The sequence below is a fragment of the Tenrec ecaudatus genome, chromosome 5, assembly GCF_050624435.1.
Source record: "Tenrec ecaudatus isolate mTenEca1 chromosome 5, mTenEca1.hap1, whole genome shotgun sequence".
NCBI lineage: Eukaryota > Metazoa > Chordata > Mammalia > Afrosoricida > Tenrecidae > Tenrec > Tenrec ecaudatus.
The window spans coordinates 16,172,071-16,184,198 of record NC_134534.1 but is presented as its reverse complement, the minus strand read 5'-3'; positions in this window follow the sequence as shown (position 1 = coordinate 16,184,198).

Genomic DNA, 12,128 nt, shown 5'->3' with positions numbered 1-12,128 from the left:
GGCAGTGGAGGGTAGAAGTACAATCAGTCACTTACGCAAACACCAGCCTAAGGAAATGGCCTGTGTCCAGCTGGCTGAGCTGACGAGAAGGATTCCCTAAGCAAGTGCATGGGCTCTCGGGAAGAGGAATGCAAGCACAACCTCTTAAGTTATTTGATAATGTATAGCTAAATAGAGACGCTCTACTTAGGTGTCTTCATTGAGTTCCGGATAATGGCCATTTGCAAAGTAAGTGGCTCAAGTGAAGACGATACATTTTGGCAGCTGTATCACAGAAATACTTGGTCCCGAGCAGCAAGTTTCAGAGGGCCCAAAGGGTTGTCATCAGCTTTACCAATGGCACTTCTGGAGTGTTTTGGCTATTTTAGGAGCGGGTCTCCCCCTGTTCTTCAAAAGCATGTCTAGCACAGACCAAGCAGACAATGAGTGGAGGGTTGAGGACGCCACCCCCTGCCCCACCCCTCTCAGCCACACAGTAGTGCTGAACTTGGAAAAACCCATTACTTCCAACCGGCATAGGGGGCCAGGTTTTCTACTTTTGAAACCAGTTAAAAATACCAGTTGTCATTGTTTTGACGGTTCAGACAAAGGTATTTAATAAAGAATATTTGTGTTAATGAAGGAAACCCTCAACGAGATGGCTCGACGGAAGCAGCAACAGGGGACTCAAACACACTCTCACCAACATGGCGCAGGATTGGGCAGGGCTTCGCTCTATGTACCCATCATGTCTGTGAGTGAGTTGCAACCAACGCCATCGCGACTAACACGAACGGCTGCTTTCTACACACTCTCCTAGAGCGTCCTTTGGGGATTCTGCCATTTCATGTAGTTTTGGTGGGCCAGGGGGAACTGCAGATCACCCTTGCTGGACCAGGCTTGGAATCCATCTGTAAGCCCAGAGGCTGGTGGTCTGAGAATGCCTATCAGAGTCTCCCATCGACTTTGCTCTAGTGACTGATGTTCAGAGAGACGGTTTCTCTCCCATCAGGACTGCCAACCTCCAGGCCTGCGGATTTGGGGCTGCTGGTAGGCATCTTGATTGTCAAGAGGAGAAGAGTCTGATTGCAGAGCACAGCCAGGCAGAGCCGAGCGGGAGAGTGAGAAATTCCTCAGGGGCATGTCTGAGACCCTTGAGGATTCTAACTCAGTGTTTGAATTCCCTAATGATGTGATCTAGCGGTTTCCAAGCCCCGCCAGCTGGTGAGACTTGCATTGTAGATTGATTAAAGTCAATTTCCCATCTTCCTTTACTCCACGGTCAACTCTCTCTCATGTTCTTCATGCCAGTGCCAGCTCCTAGTATGGTGCTGGGCAGCTGCTCAACAAAGATTCCTCAAAGAGTTAATGAAGGGACAGTCTCTGTTGCACAGGGTCAGGAACACACGTGTCATCCACAGATCTCTGAAGGGCAGGGGAGCTGCCACTCAGTTCTGTGCTCTTTGACTAGCTTTGGAATAGACTGGATTAGGATGATACTAGCTTGCGGTCTCTGAGTGGTGCACATGGTTAAGCACTTGTCAGTGGACTGAAAGCTTGGTGGTTCAAATCCACCCAGAGGCGCCCTGAAGAAAGACCCACCAATCAGCTTCCAACCTCAGGCTGCACAACTCCACTCTGAAATGCTCAGGAGGCACTGGGTGGCAGCTGGTTTGGTGCTTTCTTTCAGGTTTGGATTATGTTGTTTTTGTGGAAATAGGTTTCTGAAGTCTCAGAAGCCCTAACTCCAAGCTCATCACTTCCTCCCTGTGGCCTGGAAAATAGATGCCAAATGGCTCCTGCAGATCAGCGATTCCCCTGAGCTGATATACTCAGCCCCTCTGTCACACCTCCCTTAAGGAAAGCCCCTGGCACTGTGCTTGGTGTTGATAGTGGTGCCGGAAGTCTTTCTGCCTTTTCCTAAGCTGACCTCACAGCCTGGCAACATAGCATGAACCAGCTCTCTCACCTTCTCAGTCCACTGGGGATAAGGGCTTAGTTTGGAGCCACAGTGGGTGTCTCTTGGGGCCAGGCTTTTACTAATCTCCATTTGTTATCAAGGGAGCAGTCCTAGCAGGATTGCACCTCTTGCTGATAGGCAGGCTGAGGCTGACCGTGAATCTGAGGTTTCCATGGGGCCTGGAGATTTAGAGCTGGTTCTTGGGAGAAGGGGAGGAGCAAAATGTGACTGTAGTCACATTGCTTTGACTTAGGCTGGGCGTATAGCCATGGTGATGAGTTGCCACTACCTACTCGAAACCCACAGGTGCTGAGAAGTAAGCAGCCCACCTTCTTGGGGCCCAGATGTCCCCACATTCAGAACACAGGCAAAATTAGGCTTGGGTCCTTGGTTCCCACGACAGCCCTGCTGTTGCTGGTCTCTTGCTGTATGGCTTTGGGGAAGTCACTTAACCTTCTAGGCTTTGCTTGCCTCATTTAAGAAAGGGTTATCATGAAGCTCAGGTCAAATGGGAATGTTTCATACTCTGAAGTTTTAAAATAGCTAATACTTAGCATGGCCAACATGTGCCTGATGGTCTCCTAGGGCCTTGTGTGCGCTGATTGCTTTAACCATCACAACAACCATGTAAATTCAGTACCATTAGTTGCCTCCCACCACCCATCTGTCAATTTGTCATGCTGCCGTAGCTGATAGGTTGCTGTGATGCTGGAAGCCACACCACTGGTATGTCACAGACCAGCAGGGTCCTCTGGGGGACAGGTCTCAGGGAAGTGTCCAGACTGAGACAGAAGATAGGCCTGGGTGATCTGTTTACAAACATTGGTCTGTAAAAATCCCGTGGATCACAACAGACTACCGTTCAGTGTAATGCAATGATCATGAAAGCGGTGTCGGAGCCAGCATCCTTTCAATCTGCTGTGTGACTCAGTAGCAACGAACAAGGCAGCAACATAATGATCCTTCTGTTACAGCGAAGAAGCCAAGGCATGAAACACACGACCATCCGGTCAGTCCAACTCATAGTAGCCCAACAGGACTGATGAGAACTGGCTGTAGACTCAAGCAGAAAGCCAATGTTTGAGAATGATGATGGCAACAAATGTACAAATGCGCTGGACACAATGCATATATGTATGGATTGTGATGAGTTGTATAAGCCCCCAATAAAATGATTTAAAAAAAAAAGAACTGGCCGTAGAGTTCTCAAGGCTCTGATTTTCATGGAAAACAGATGGCCACGTCTTTTCCCTAGGAGCGACTGGTGGGTTTGAACTGCCAACCTTTCCGTTAGCAGCCAGTTGCTTAACCACTGAGATAATAGGATTTGCCCAAAGTCACATAGTAAGTGGCAGAGGTAGGATTTGAATGGCTGCCCGTCCATTTTACCTGATTCCCAGTCATCCCCAAATTCTGTAATCCCATTCTGGTCACTAGAGACCTGTTTTCTATTGGGGTGGGGTGGGGGGGCAGATGCTGGGCATTTTGCTTCACCTTTCCCAGTAAGGAATTCCTCACCTTGCCGGCACTGCAAAGAACCTCTCTCAGTGAATGTCAAATCCAACTAAACACAGCATTTTGATGCTCAGTCCCTCCATGGGAGATTCAGATTCAGTAAGCACAGTCTCCAGGCTTCAGTGGGGGACAAGAGGAATCAGTGTTTGAGGCAGATAGCAAGCCACAGAGGAGGGAAGCAGGCATTTGGAAAGAGGGGCACTAGGTGAAGTCCTCAAGGTGCACACACTTCCACCTGTAGCAGCCCCGTCACTGCTTCAGAGCATGTAGCTGAGCCCGTCAGGCACCCTCCACGGCATGAGCTGGAGCTGGAGCTGTACCCAAGCCTTGGCCATTCTGCCCATGAGATTAGCTCACCTGGGTTATGGGAACATGGGGAGACCAGAGCATATTGGGGACACCAGCACATGGACTTGGACACTGCCCAGTCCCTCATCATCCACAGCCATTGCCACATTTGAACCCATTGCTGCAGCCTCGCATCGTCAGTCTATCTCGTCAATGTCTCTTCTTTTTCCCTGACGCTTTGCATCATGTTGATGAAATGGAAGGTTGGCCAAACATACACCAATTCAATAACTTCTACATGTACAACTCAGTGTCATTGATTATATGAGAGGGTACCCCCAAAATCCTGGATTGTGGTAGGCAGAGAAAGCTTTCATAGAAACCCCACTCCTCCCCCAGGCAAGCATCAAGCAACTTGCTCTGAGTTAGTGCACCCAGTGGCATCTCCTGGGAAGGTTCTCTATGGTCACAGTGAATTTTTTTGTGAAAGCAGTTTTGTTCGAACCTCATTTTTTGTGATGGCCAATTTAAGAGAACAGTGTGTGGCTGTGAAATTTGTTTCCTGTTCAGGAAAAACACCACAGAAACTGTTGTGATGTTGAACACAGCTTACCAAGACAGCCCTATGGGAAAAACTCAAGTGTGTGAGTGCTTGTCTTTCTTTCTTTTTTTTGTACATGATAATTTATTTAAAGAAAGTTATATATAACTGATAATGTTTTTCCTTTACATGTAAATGATCTAGATGGTCCATTTTAGTTTTTTTGTTTCAAAAAAAAGGTGAAATGTCAATTGATGACAAATCTCATACTGGATATCTGTCAAATTCCAGAACAGATGAAAATGTCAACTCATAGTGAATCTGGAATTCGTTCCACCAGTTCAGATTGTTAATCAGGCTTTCTCTTATAAAGGTTCTGAAAAGATAGCATACCAGTGTGTGACAAAAAAAGGCCTGATTTGTGGCAGACAGGAGACTGGTTTTGCCACCATGACAATATACCTGCTCACATAGCATTCTAAATTTACCAGTTTTTGGCACAAAACAGCATGCCTCTCTTGCCCCATGCATCTGACTCACCTGACCTCACTCCATCTGACTTTTTCCCCCCTGAGAATGCAGAGGGGCATGAAGGGACAGCGATTTGACAGCATAGAAGAGGTGAAGGAAAATATACAAACGAGGAGGGTGCTATCAGGCATCCAAACACGTGAGTTTGAAAACTGTTTCCAATGATGGACTCACAGATTGACAAAGGTACTTTGAAGGCGATAAAGTTGCTTTGTAAAACAAAAAAATTAAATACATAGGTTTGAAAAAAACACATTTTTTTTGGGGGGGTCATCCCCTTGTATTCAAGTTATGTAACCATTCTCACCTTCCTTTTCCCAACGGTACCTCCTCCAGCAACCAAAACCCACGGCCTCTGAGGCTTCCTCGCTGACCTTGCAGGTCTCTGGCCAGTTGGATGCCAGATAGAGGGTTCTTTATAAGAACACAGCGGCGCTCCAGGCAGACAGACAACACTTTGGTGAATGAGGTTCTGTCCTCTTGGTGCACAAGGGGGAGCATTTAGCACGGGAATGGGAGTCGAGGGAGGCCGGCAGGCAGTCAGAGCTCTCACTCTTTGCGGGGAAGAGTTCGTGTTCTTTGTGCTTCTCTGCATTATTTTGCCAAATTATTTTGAAGGCAAGTTGCAGACATCATGGAATGTCATCTCGAAGTACGTCAGCAATATTACCGGAGAACAAGGATCTTCTCCATAATGATGAAATCATGAGCGTGTCTGAGAAATTTAGCAATGGTACAACACTACTTCTTGGGCAGAATGAAAATTGTTCTATATTGAAATAGCCCCTCAAAGGCCTCTATTGATTTTTTCCCCTCCCTCCATCCAGGAGCAATTTTAGATTCTTTTGATAATATATCATGGTCAATTCTTGGAACGATTTTGCTGCAAAATGTTAATTTCTAAGGGCTGTTTAATATTCCCTGAAGTGGACTTGTTATGGTAACCTAGCCCTTCTTTTCAGTGGTGGTTGTTTGGTCATTACTGTGATGTAAACTAGGGCTTTTTCTTCCTTAGGCTTGAGGCACCACATCAACAGATGTCAAGGCCAGAATGACCCTCATACAGAGAACTCATCAAGTCTCAGCATCCTAGGAATAGATGCTGAGACAGAGATGGGTGTGCAGTAGGTGTACGGGGAGCGCTCTGGGATCAACACCTGTGGGAGACTAAAGGAAGCAGGACTGGGCGGAGGGGAGAGGTGACCTTGGTTCAGTTGTTACAGAGACCTGAGCCAATCTCCCAGAGAGCTGTGCACTGAGGCGTCTCTGTTCAGTTGTGCTTTCTTGGCACAAAAAGGCTGGGTCTTTATACCACTCCCTGGACCAGTCACTGGATGTGGTTGCTCCTGGGAGATGGAGGTGGTCCCGGGAGAAGATGCTCTTTTTTTCAGCTTAGGATACATTTTGAAGATGCACTCAGCCAAGCTCCCAGTCACCAACACACTTAATTGTGGTGGAAATGGCATGTCTCAGTTCTGAAGGGGAGCTCTGGGTAGCCTACTTCAGCATCTATGATGCCTGGGAGTTCCCATGCACCTTGTGGCGGGGTTCTCGCTAGGGAAGCAGCACCAGTGAAGCTGGGGATGTGTGTCCACAATCATTGCCCATGGAAGTAGTGTCAAAAAATCAAAATACACACGGCGCTCGGGAAATCTGCTGCACAGACCTCTTTAAAGCATCGAAGGGCAAGGAGTCACTTTGAGGACCAAGGTGCACCTGACCCAAGCCATGGTATTTTCAATTGCCTCACATGCATATAAAGTTGGACAACGAATAAGGAAGAGTGCAGAAGGATTGGTACATTTTTTCTGATGATATCTATGAAGAAATATTGAAAGGATCATGGACCGCCGAAGAACAGATAAATCTGTCCAGAAGGAGTACACACAGTCAGAGTGCGCCTTAGACTCAAGGATGGTGAGACTTCTTCTCCCATTCCTTTGGACACGTTATCAGGAGAGTCCAATCCTTACAAACGGACATCATACTTGGTAAGGTGGGAGGTCAGCGACAAAGGGAAGACCCTCAATGAGATGGATTGTCAGTGGCTGTAACCATGGGCTCAAGCATGACAACTGTGAGGATGGCACAGGACCGGGCAGTGTCTCCTTCCGGTGTTCATAAATTTAGCACGAGTCAGAGCTGACCAACCAGAGAGTATCTAACAACGAGCCACCACTGCCAGGGAGTTGATTCTGACTCAGAACAACCCTCTACAGGCTTACTGAGGCCGGACATCTTTATGGGCACAGATAGCATCTCAACTTTTTCTTGGTTGGTGAGTTTGAACCACTGACCTTGTACCTAGCAGTCCAATGCTTACCCCACAGCTCCACCAGGGGTCCCTAGTAAATATAGAAACAATTTCAAAAGCTCTGCGTGAGAGGAAAACAAATGACACAGGGGCCAGGAGCCCAGAGATGGCGATGCGGTCAGGGATTCAAGGATGTACCCTAAACAGGAGAGTGGGGCAAGAAATAGGCCTTTAATGAGCTCGAATGCATTGGACTGCTAACTGTCAGGTCAGAAGTTCGAACCTACTAGTCACTCCATGGGAGAAAGATGAGACTTTCTGTTCCAATAAAGATTTACAGCCTTGGAAAACCCACCAGTGCAATTCTACTCTGTTCAGAAGGGTTGCTATGAGGTGGAATCGACTCAACAGCAATGGGGTTGGTTTAGTTTGAAATCTTTGTGCAGGTCAGGGCTTGACTATTTATTCTGGGAAGCAGCACTAGGCACTCTCCATGGTTCTTCCCTATTATCGGAACTACCAGTTACCATTGCATCAATTCCAACCCATAGTGACCACTGTGTGTCCCTGTAGAGCTTCTCTATAGGGGTTTCAATGGCTGTGACCTTTTGGAAGTAGATTGCCAGGCCTTTCTTCTGAGGCACCACTGGGTGAACTCGAACCACCGATCTTTCAGTTAATAAACAAACATTTAACTGTTTGTGTTACAACAGTGGTTCTCAACCTTCCTCATGCCACGACCCTTTCATACAGTTCCTCATGCGGTGGTGACCCCACCACATGAAATATGAAAGATATGAAAACAATAATAATTTATAATTTGTCAAGGGTTCATAGGGTGGGAAGGTGAAGGATGGAGGGAAAAAAGAGGAGCTGATACCAAGGGCTTATGTAGAAAGAAACTGTTTTGAAAGTGATGATGCCAACCTATGTACAAATGTGCTTGATACAACTGATGTATGAATTGTTATAAGAACCCCCAATAAAATGATTTATATAGAACAAGGAATTAATACCAAACTAGATCCAAGATGTTGGAGATAGAAAAAGTCCCCAAAGTCCAACTTTTGCAAGATGATAGTCTGCTGCATCTTTCCCCCATTCCTCCCTCGAGTCTACCTCTCCCCACCCCCATCGTGAATGGCTTCAAGGTCCCATAGAACTTACAAAAGGTCGAGGAAATGTCTCCGTGGTGGGTGCAGTTCAATCCAAAGTCCCAAGGCCAGGCAGGGGTAAGCTGGGCCAGAGGATGCGTTCTACTCCTGGCTCTTGCAGGTGATGAGATCACACCCACCTGCTTCTTCTCAGTGGACTTATTTTATATGCAGCAGCATGACATTCCAGGGAATCTGTTCACAATGACTCACAGGCAAATCCTATCAGTTTCTCCCCCCACCTTCATACCCTCCATGCAGGGAAAGGTCATTAGGGGAGTGCGTTAGGGTTCTCTAGAGAAACAAGACCAGGGCACTTAAGATTTCATAAGTATCGTGTGTGTGTGTGTGTGTGTGTGTGTGTGTGTGTATGTATGTATACACACACAAACATAAGAAATAAACAGCTAATTAGTCTATAGAGCAGTACAAATGGCTCAGTGCAACTCACTTCTTTGAGACAGCTAATACAATGGCAGTCCTTCAAGTCTTAAGGGCTGCCGGGTGCAAGTCAAAGAAGTAGATAGCTGAGTCCTCTGTAGAGCAATTCAGGCAATCCAGTCACAGGCAGCAAACAGCAAGGCAGGTCACCAACAATCAGCCAGATGACAGGGTCCGACAGTCCCCAGCTCAAGTGATGTACACACCAGTAGTGTGGTGAAGCAAGTCTTGAAGAAACCTCAAACTACAGAGACAGAGTCCATGGGTTGGGTGTCCCACAGGTAGTGTAGCTCATAAGTTGAGTCAGAGAGCCAGCTAAGGCAGCTGCACACTGGTCTGATCATCAAAGAGCAAGAGACAAGAAAGACAAGGCTCACCAAGCCATTTATCTCTCCACCCTTCAATTGGTCCCACATGTGTTCAGTGGCCAGGTTGGCACAATAAACCTACCTATCACCGGGAGTTACATTGTGCAATCAAATTTCACCCAAATGTAATGATCTGTTCTCTACCTTGGACTATATCTTATTTATGCACCTATGACCTGGGACATCTAGCAATATGTTTCCAGTGGTTATTGGCCTCCTACTCATCTTAATCAGCCAGATTTTCTCCCAGACCACTCCAGAAACAGGTGTGCGTTTTTTCCCCCTCATCTCAGCTGTAGCATATAATCTCTTAGGTCCATTGTAAGTAACAGTCACTAAGATATCCATTAAGCAGAGGGTGGTCAGATTCATACTCCTACTAGAGTCGGAGCTCAATCTCTTCCCATTCCTGTTTGTTAGCCGATAATGCCCCCCAAAATGGAATCTACAATTATCATATACCACTTAAAGGATCATGGCTGGAAGAGTCATGTGAAGTGTAACCAAGTGACACTTGTACCACGCCCCCTCCCCCGCTGAGGCTCTCCGTGGGCACTGCTCCTTGTGAGGTACTAGTCCCTCATTAGCTGGACCTGTTTCATAGCCTGGAGCATGGAGGGAGGCCACCTGAAGGACAGGATTCTACCCAGCTGTCTGAAGACTCAGTGTTCCACTGGAGGCTGCTCTGCTGTAGGCTGTTTCTCAGTCTCAGCAGATGCGCCCTGTTCTCCAGTGGAAGCCAAAGGCCGTCATCTTAGTCACTCTAGCACCCCATTCCAGAAACAACCAAACAGGGTGAAAAGAAATGTGGGGCACTGCAACCAATGGCATGAAATAAAATGTGTATAAATTGTTGCGTGGGGAATGAATTTGCTCTCAAACTTTCCACAAAAAACACCATGAAAAGAAGAGCAACAATGACGACAAAGCAAGCACTGCTCTCGGAAGCCACATACACTACTGGGGAGACGATTCGGCCAGGTGTTCCAGTTCCTCCTAACTGATGTGGACACGAGCATCCTTGGGGCCTCTTTGCTTCGGCTGCTCTCTCAGCCCAACTTCACTCAGCCCTGCACGATGCAGAGTCTCCACAGCATTAGCGCTACTGCCACTGAGTCTATGCCAACTCATAGTGACCCTGGAGGACAGAGGAGAACTGCCCACCTGGTGTCCAAGGCTGGCATCTTAAGGAAGAAGACTGCTATAATTTTCTGGCTTGGAGCACCGGCTGAGCTTGAACCAATGACCTTTAGTTGTCAGCCAAGCTACTTACTACTGTGCCCCCAGGACTCTGGTTCCCATCACTAGAGTATATATCAGATTTACTGAGAAAACCTAGCAAGTAGTATTTATTGCTGTAAATGAATTATTTATGCTGAAACTAACTTTTAGCCTTTTGCTTGTGAATATGCCATAATACTGGTCCTATCATTTGAAAAAAAATGCACTTCTTACTTTGGAATATTTTGGGTTTACCAAAAAATTGCTTAGTACAGAATTCCCGTATCTCCCTCCCCCAGTTCCAGTTTCCCCCATTGCGAGCATCTTGCATTATCACGGTGCATTTGTCAAAACCAAGAAACCAGCATTGGCACGTTGCTATTAACTAAGCGCCAGGCTGTATTTGGGACTCATTGCTTTCCCCACAGTTGTCCTTGTTGTGTCCAGGGTCCCATGCTGCATTTGCTTGTCACATCGCCTCCATCTCCTGTGTATCTGTGTTAGTTTTGAGGATAGCTGGACCCATGCTGTATTGACTGTTGGGCCCAGTAAACTTCTGTAAAAAAAATCTTACTGACATATACTTCATATATCATACGATTTTAATGTTCAATCGTATTGAGATTTGTGCAATCATCGCAAGTTCAGAACATGTTCTTTGAATACTCGTTGTTATTAGCTCCCACTTTTGCCTTGTCCTCCCTTGCCATGGCCCCATCCGGCTACTATCTCTACTTAGGTTGGATTTCATACACAGAAAATCATACAAAACAAAACACAGCCATGCAAAAGCACAAAAGCAAGCAAGCAAACAAAAAACCCAGCAAGGATGACTAGATAAAATACAGAAAAACCTCAAACCAAAGAGAAAGAAGAAGAGATGAAAACCTGAAGTAACTTAGAAATAAGACAAAAGGGAGATCGAATGATAAGGTATTACCCTTTAAGCTAACTCCATCTGCCATAATTGACGTTACGGTGTTCTCTGTCTGATAGCAAGGCATTCACACCCCCGACTGTGGTCAGAGGGGATTCGCTGGAGATGTAATCCACTCGGATGCTGCCATCCATAGCCTTCTGCAAACCGGTTGTTCACAATCTGATTTGGTGGTCTTCGCAAAATTAAAACACTTCTCCAGCTATTATTAATGCTACCCTTTTGAGTTGGGAGTCATTGGGTGACTCAAATGGTTAGGTGCTTGGCTATTTACTGAAAGGTTGGCAGTTCATATCTACCCAGAGGTACCTCACAGGAAAGGCTTGCCAATCTACTTCTGGAAAATCACAGTTCTTCAATGAAACCGCATGGGGTGGCCTCTATGTTAGAATCAATTCAATGTTAACTTAATGTTGTTGGGTTGAGTGGACCCTGGTGGGTTATTGCAGTCCATAAATAAATTGCAGTTCAGAACCCAACGCCCTGAAGGGACAACTGCAGTCAAGAGGCACTCTGACAGGGTTAGAGCCCCTCTTGGTGGAACTCTGGTTTCGCTCCAGGCCCTGGCCAGGCTTACACTTGTTTGGCTCTGCATCCTGGCTCCTGTATCGCCAGGGCCTTGCCAGGGGAATCAAAGGCACACTCAGTGGGGATTCCTAAGAGGATGGCATGTGGGGACTATTTCCACAGGTGAGGCAGGCTAGCAGGAGCCAGTGGGAATGTTAAGGCTCCAAGGACTGGTAGCAGAGGGCAGCTGACAGAACATGGGGGGAGGCGGTGCCAGTGTGCTCAGAGAGTTGGGTGGGGAGGGAAATAGTAGAAAGAAGAAGACATTGCAGGCCACTGAGGTGGGAGAGAGGCAGGGAAAGAGCGAAGGAAGACACACCCAGATCTCACTTCTCAGCCCCTCTCCTTTCCCTTTGTCTTCTCCCATCTGCC